The following is a 7,536-nucleotide window of genomic DNA, read 5'->3' on the forward strand; positions in this document are numbered from 1 at the left end:
TTGTACTCCATTATTTACAGTAATACCTCGAACATTCGCGAGGTTAGGTTTCAGAACCAGTTGCGGATCAGGAGGAATCGCAAATGTTTGTTACGAGTCACTAAAAATGCTAATAAATGCTTATTTCTAGGGTTTAAACCCTAAATATGACCCAAATCATGCTCCCAAAGCACTTTAATTTCATTTAAAAGTTAGCTTAATACATTACCCTTAAAAAGAGAAATAAATGGTTGACGTAAAAATAGAGTACAGTATCGCTAATGGGTATTTGCCACACTAGCGCATTTACAGTACGGTACATGTATACTAATATTACTCCTATACTAATTCATTGGCTGCCATTTTCTTTTGCACTCACAGTAAGGTAAAACCAAGTAACGAATGGGACTGTAAACTTAATGACTGACGTTTTCTTTGTCATTGTCAGGAAGGTAAACTAGGTAAACTTCATATGTCACAGAAGTCATATAACGAAGGTACAATTCAATAAAATAAAGAAAACATGTACGTAGAGGGTACCAATGAAAACTTCGCGAATCCATGAATTCGCGAATCCAGAAACGCGAATGCATGAGGTATTACTGTACTTTCACCAAACTCTCTAAGTAACTTGCATCTGGAGCAAGATAGAAATCGATAGAGTTTGGTCTCAAAAGGTAAAAGATCAAGGTCATTGGGCCTGAATGATGGAAACCATTCCACAAAATTATTTTATTTGCATTGCAGTTAACTTGAAAAAACTTTTAAATGGTTTGCATTTGAGATAAGACAGAATGAGCTTAGTGTTGCAAGGTCAAATACCAAGGTCACAATGACTATAAGATGAAACCAGCTTTCAGGAAGATTTTTATTTAGTTCTTTATTGTCTATTGTGATCAAACTGTTGATAGATTGGAATATAGACCAGGAAGACACCTATTCATATAATTGAAATGTCAAAGTTCAAGGTCATATTGGCTGAAAGGAATATTCTAATACAGTATTTTAAATCTGTACCAACTGCTTCAATTAAACACTGAACATGGCATGAATTTGAGAAAAGGAAGACAACACATGATCTGGGGTTAAAAGATAAAAAAAGTCAAAGTCAAACAGATTTCATGAAGAAAAATGTCTCCCACAAAATGACACAAGTCCTATGCCACAAACCATAGCCCAAATATGTGGATGGCTTGTAATTTTATACAAGAAGGCATTCATTGATTTTTCCATCAGCAGTGGAAGCCCAAGGTAACCAAGACTGAATTTTTTTAAAATGGTTTCTGTGAAATAATAATTTCTCTTACTTTTACTCTCACCAAATTTTGTTGATGGCTTGAATACTTAATACTAGGAAATTTCCTACCGATTATAAATTCAAAAAGTCAACATTTCGACCACTGAAATAGGCTTTTATATGAAAGAAGCATGAAAATACAATTTACTAGATGGCTGGCATTTAATGAACAATTTTTGTTATTTTTGTTCATTGAATCAGAATGTCCATGACCTTTGACCCTAAAATCAATAGGCCTCTTTCTTTAACCTTAAATACAAGCCCCCTATATACTTTCATGAAAGTACATAGTCAAGAGTTTTCCTTTGTTCAATCACAGTTACCCATATAAAATAACACTTTAGACTCCATACACTGACTCCTAATAATATGCAAATCTATATAACTGGCAAATAGTTGAATTGAAAACTCCACAAACAAGTTTTGTAATACCAAACCTATCACTGGAGAGTGTCATGAATTATATAGCACAAATTACGCAGCAGAGGTGATATTGTGGCAACTGTGCATAGGATGGACAAAGCGGATTCTCCTATACATGTATCTCCAGAAGGGTACACCTTGACCAAAGTGCATGCCCTGCCAGTGGAACACAGTCTGGTTAAGTAGATCCAGAGCAGTTCCAGTGGATGAGATAAAAGTTTATGTAAACCCCATTAAGGAAATGTATGATGATCTACCACAGAAAAATGGACAAATCAACATTTGAGGGAATGTAGCTTCAGTTTGGTGAAGGTACATTGCCAGTAACTTAAATTTTTATACTAAAACCATTTTGATTAGCCATTTACAAAGTTTGGTCCAGGTCTGTGACAGTTTTGTGCAGAATGAATGTTTCTTCTTTCAGTCACAATGCCCTCTGAAAATAAGGCTCTTCCTTATTCCATGTGGAAGCCCTCCACAAAGTCTGGTGACTGTAGATGATGGACAAAATTGAGTATTGAGCGGCAACAAAAATGATAATGGACATCATAATAAGATCCACCTTATGGCTGGAATATACTTATCAAGCAAAAGAAAACCATACTCAATCGATTTGCAGTGCATGTAATATGCATTAATACAAGTCTTAATAAAATTCAATCTCATCAACCAAGCAATTACTAAGCTACTTTCTCTGATTATCAAGTGTTTAACCAAATGTACTTCGCAAGGATGTACAAATGTAGTCATGCAATGTCTGGTATTCAGTGGTAATATCTCAGCTGTGACATGCAGTTCAAAATCAGGGTCCATTTTAAACTGAATATTAGTAAAAATAATTGGGAAATGCTCAAAATAACATACATGAAGAAAGTAAATTTTGTTAGTAAATGATGTTGCTATAAGAATACTTACCCAATTACATTAGAGCAAAGAAAATAAGCTCTGCTACCTCCAAATCAAGTTTTCCTCAAAAGAAAAAATTCTTATCCATCTTTATACCAAATAGCGGATAAAAACTCTTATCTATTACCTCCCCTTAACTCTGCTAGAAGGCTACCTAACAACTGCCTGTTTACTACACCACTCCCTTAATAACTCGCGAACCCACTTATAATGCAGGGTCAGGTGTGGATTCCATTTTACTAAACCAGAATATACATAAAAATGTATCCCTATTTATTGAACTTTAAGAAAATTGCAATCAAAATTGGTAACAGAAACTTTTATATATCACTCGTTTTATCATCAAAAATGGCAGGTAGGTCCTGGAAATTTTAATCAACTTTATGAAATATCAGCTTTTAATAAGAAGTCATATAATTTGTTACATTTTCTTTCCAAATGACATTCTTAGTATACCGTAATTAGCAATGTTACAGGAAATTTCGATCAATGAAAATGTCACTTATGCCTAGTGGTGACAGGACTTTAATAAATAAACACCAACAAAATTATTTTTTATCAATTGGAATTTGTGTTCTAGTTCTATCTCTTAGTTCCTTTTAAGTGTAATCATCATAAATGCAATGTGTCCTCTTGTAATAAAACGTAAAATGTGTCATCGACTGAAGCAGCTATCTCCGCGAGTGTTTTCTCTGAGAACCTTAAGTGCTGACCGTGTTTTAATATCAGACTAGCGGAAGCATTTGTTGTATTGTTCACTAAATAAAAAGCTGGCCTCCTTTTCTATTATCACATTAATTAAGTCTTTTGAATGAAATAAATGAGGTGGAATAAAACAAAAACGTTGAAAGGCATACAAATCCTACATGCTTAAGGACACACGGTATTAATGGTATGGAAAAATGGGAACCAGCCAGGAAATGGGTGAACATAAAATAATGTATATATGGGTTAGGCTGACCAGGATTGGTTAATAATGTAAGTTATGTTGTAGGAAAATAATTTTTTGAGAGCTTATCCTAGTTGTAAGTGAAACAAAATGGAGACATTGTTTTATTGATGGAATTTCATTCCTTTAACATTCTTGAGTTTTGAACACTCATTACAGAATTAGCACCTGACTCTTTGGTGCAGAATTGAAAGCACATGTTTCAAACACATGCAGGTCCAAAAAATGCCGCAGCTCATATCCTTTCCTCTACACAGAAGCTGTCATCCAGGTTTCATCTATACTGATAAATATAGGTTTGAACATGAGCACTCAAACATTTTAGTTCTTGAATTTTTAATATCAGGCTGTTTGCATATGTTTACTATAGGAAATGAATTACCTGTAATACCGTGAGTCCTTAAGAACTAGCGGCCCCGGTCATATGTTGGTTACCTCATTTCAGCTGATCAATCAAACAGTTATTGTGTATGTAATCTAATTAAACTATCTTAAAATAACCGACTATTCATAACTGTCATCAAAGAAAGCAAATCAACAAAGCAAAATGAGAACTTCATCAAATAAAGAACTATGTTTCACAGATACGGACCATTGTGAGGAAAATGAGCTTCAGAGAATTCCTGAAATCGCACGTACATATATCTTCAAGGATGAAAATATGTTTCACAGATACGGACCATTGTGAGGAAAATGAGCTTCAGAGAATACCTGAAATCGCATGTAGATGTATCTTCAAGGATGAAAAAAAGTTTCACTATTACTAGCAATGAAAAAACGGCATCATAATTTACTAATTGAACAATACAAAAAATTAGTTTTGATGTAGACAATTGCCTCACAAAATAAATGTTGCGAGTTTTTTTATAAAAAGTAATCATGTTTGGTAGTTATCAACAGTTAGTCAGGTTCCCTGATAAGTAGACTCCTTATTTTGCAAAAAAATTACTCACCACTCTGGGACCCAGACTATCTAACAAAACAAAAAGCTGTGACATAATACACGAAAACATTCGTGCACCATGTTGGTTGTTGAAACCAGGTGAATCAAGTTATCAATATTCCAGATGTTGGACATTTTGAAAATAAATGCCATTTATACAGAATAACAAACAACTTCAGCAGTAAAAGCACTTTACTGGCAATTATTCTTGATGCGATTATGAAACGAGGATCCAGTCATTAAACAGCCCACTTGACCCCCCAGTCCTACAACGTAAGACACATCACCTGATATTTTTTTAAAACAATAACCAACTAGTGCTATGTCTTGCATTGTAGGTCTACCCCCTCCCTCTCAACACAGCCGTTCTTAGGGATAACAGGACAAATTTAAAACTTTATCTCACGTTAATAAATATGGCATTTTTGAAAAGGTCTAAGCATCAGAAATAACAAATTAGCAAATTAAGTATACTCCAACTTATTTTATTGCCTGCATCAAAATAAAGAATTTCCAAAAAGTGAGCATTTTATGTAGAAATTGGTGGGGGAATAATTAATGAATCTGTTCTTCAGGCATAATTTACAAATGTATGTGGTATATAACAGGAAATTTGGGGAAAATGTGCTTAAGCGAATCCAGAATTTGCAACTTTAATTACTCAGAATTTACAATTATCAATGTATGTCCAATCCAAAAGCCAAATTATGTGTAAAGCTTATTTTTATTCATGTTTTATTCATGTGAAAGTGAAAACAAAAGGGATTGCTAACATCTGCCTCCTTACTGTTAAAAAAATCTATGTGGACAATGTAACAAGACAATCTAGGTGTTTATTCCTTATAAGTGCCTACTGTATGAAAATATGTTTAGTCTAAAAATATTGTTTTATGACTAAAGTTTACATAAAATATTTATATTTCTCTAATATTTCCAAAGAAAGTTAAATATAGTACTGTATATACTTTTTATTGTTATTTTTTTTTATTTATTTATTTATTTTGCAGTTGCTTTATTGATTAGTTGGATTGTGCAAGCATCTTTTGTCATAACAATATTAAATTATTTTTTAAACAGTGTAAAATAACGATAAAATCACTGATAAATGAAGATGTTTATGCAGGGGGTATGGATGGTACAACAGCCTGAGCTGTGAGTAACCTTAAAAATTTTAAACATTTCTTTTAATTACAGGGTGGGGGAGGTCTTATTCTTCAAACAGAAAACAATCACATCTCATCAGTAAAGATACAAGTGTAAATTTGAATTAATATTTTTTCTACTACATTAATTTTATCTCCAAAGGTATCAAGCAGGTATGATACTATTTTGTAGCTGTAATAATACTAATATTTTTTAAAAATAGCCGGTTACTGGTAGCAGTAGCAATGTTATTTATATTCTCTGATGACTGAGAATATAGCTGCTACCAAAGGAGTCTTGATGTTTTGTCAGTAAAGTGCCTTACAGTAAATCACCTTAATGTACTATAAATATATGCATATTTTTTATACAGATAAGGTGACTTCCTGTTGTTATCACATCTGTTCTCTGGAAGTCTAGTGGATATTTTGGACATCCCTCGGTAACTCGTGCCCTTGCTTATAGTGCGGTCTATGTTTTTGGACCCCGACGTGTGCGAGTTATCGAGGGAGAGGTGTAGTTATAAGCTGAGTGACACACCAACGAGAATGCTTACATTTGCAAGATGTGGGAGAGTTCATGGCTTGTTGATTTAACACCATTTTTCTGAGTGCAATGGTATTATGCCAGTCACATATTGGACACACATGTATAACCATGCATACCTCCTGAAGGCTGAGTGCATACCATGCCAGTGCCCACTGATGGTGGAATATATTTTACTGAATGTGTTGACTTCAACCCTTTAAGACAGAAGCATTTTCATGCCAACTGCATAAAGTATTACCCAATAAAATCTGTGATTTTTTGTGGAATTGGTTTTTGTCTTATTTAAATATTCTACAGAATTTAACATTTTAACAAATCTTTTATCTTACTGTTCTTCATGATTTCATTTATTTGTAATGGTTTATCTTCCTCAAATTTTTATGCAATTTATCTTTACATATTTCAAACATTTACCATTAGTGGGCACTGCATAATCACTACTGTGTAGCGGTGTAATAAATCTTGACCTACATTCCTACCTACTCAACCACAAATAAACATACCTGTGATGCTCAATTTACATCACAGATATGTTCCTGAGGTTAATGACGTAAATTGAAATTTGCATAAATTGAAAGGAACTGTGCTCCCTCAGTGAGTGATGAGATGTATGCACATGCACATACATGAGCTGTATATGAGTCACAGCATATGGCACAAATGATGGCATAAAAATGAGCATTGTCACAAACTTAATGTTATTTCTTCATTGTAAATGGCATTAAAATGAATGTACGTAAATCGAATTGGCATATAGCAAGTGTCACATGCATCCATGCATACATACATACATACATACAGACAGACATGTACACATACACACACACATATACTGAAAATGTCTAATATCATGAAGCAGTGGCCTTTGATAATAATCAGTGTTAACATATCTACTATGATGCCTAAAAGTGTCAGATTCATTGAGCAGTAGCCTTTTATAGTAATCAGTACTAACTGTAGCTCTTCAAAATGTATGAGGAATAAGTACCCAACCCAACAAACTGATCAAAGCACTCAAAGGGATGATGCTGTTGGCCTTGTACCAGTCCCTGAAAACATGCCACTTTCTCTCATAAGCCTTAAAAGCAGAGAGATTCCACAACTGGAGCTTGTCTGGTCAGGAAAGAAACAGCCAAGACCACTGCTGTCTGAGCGGGGGTTTGGCCTCACTGGGTTTTTCTTGGGAATGTCTATCATTAGACAAAGCAGATTGTTCACTCTGGATATGTACCATTTAAAATGGGCCTTCAAAATCATTTTTCCATTCAGACTACTCTATTTCTATAATACAGAACCAAAATGGGGGTTTGGAGTGGGGTTGGCTATAGTCTAAAGACCCTCCCAAGA

The sequence above is a fragment of the Sinohyriopsis cumingii genome, chromosome 13 (assembly GCF_028554795.1).
Source record: "Sinohyriopsis cumingii isolate HCF-2022 chromosome 13, ASM2855479v2, whole genome shotgun sequence".
NCBI classification, from domain to species: Eukaryota; Metazoa; Mollusca; class Bivalvia; order Unionida; family Unionidae; genus Sinohyriopsis; species Sinohyriopsis cumingii.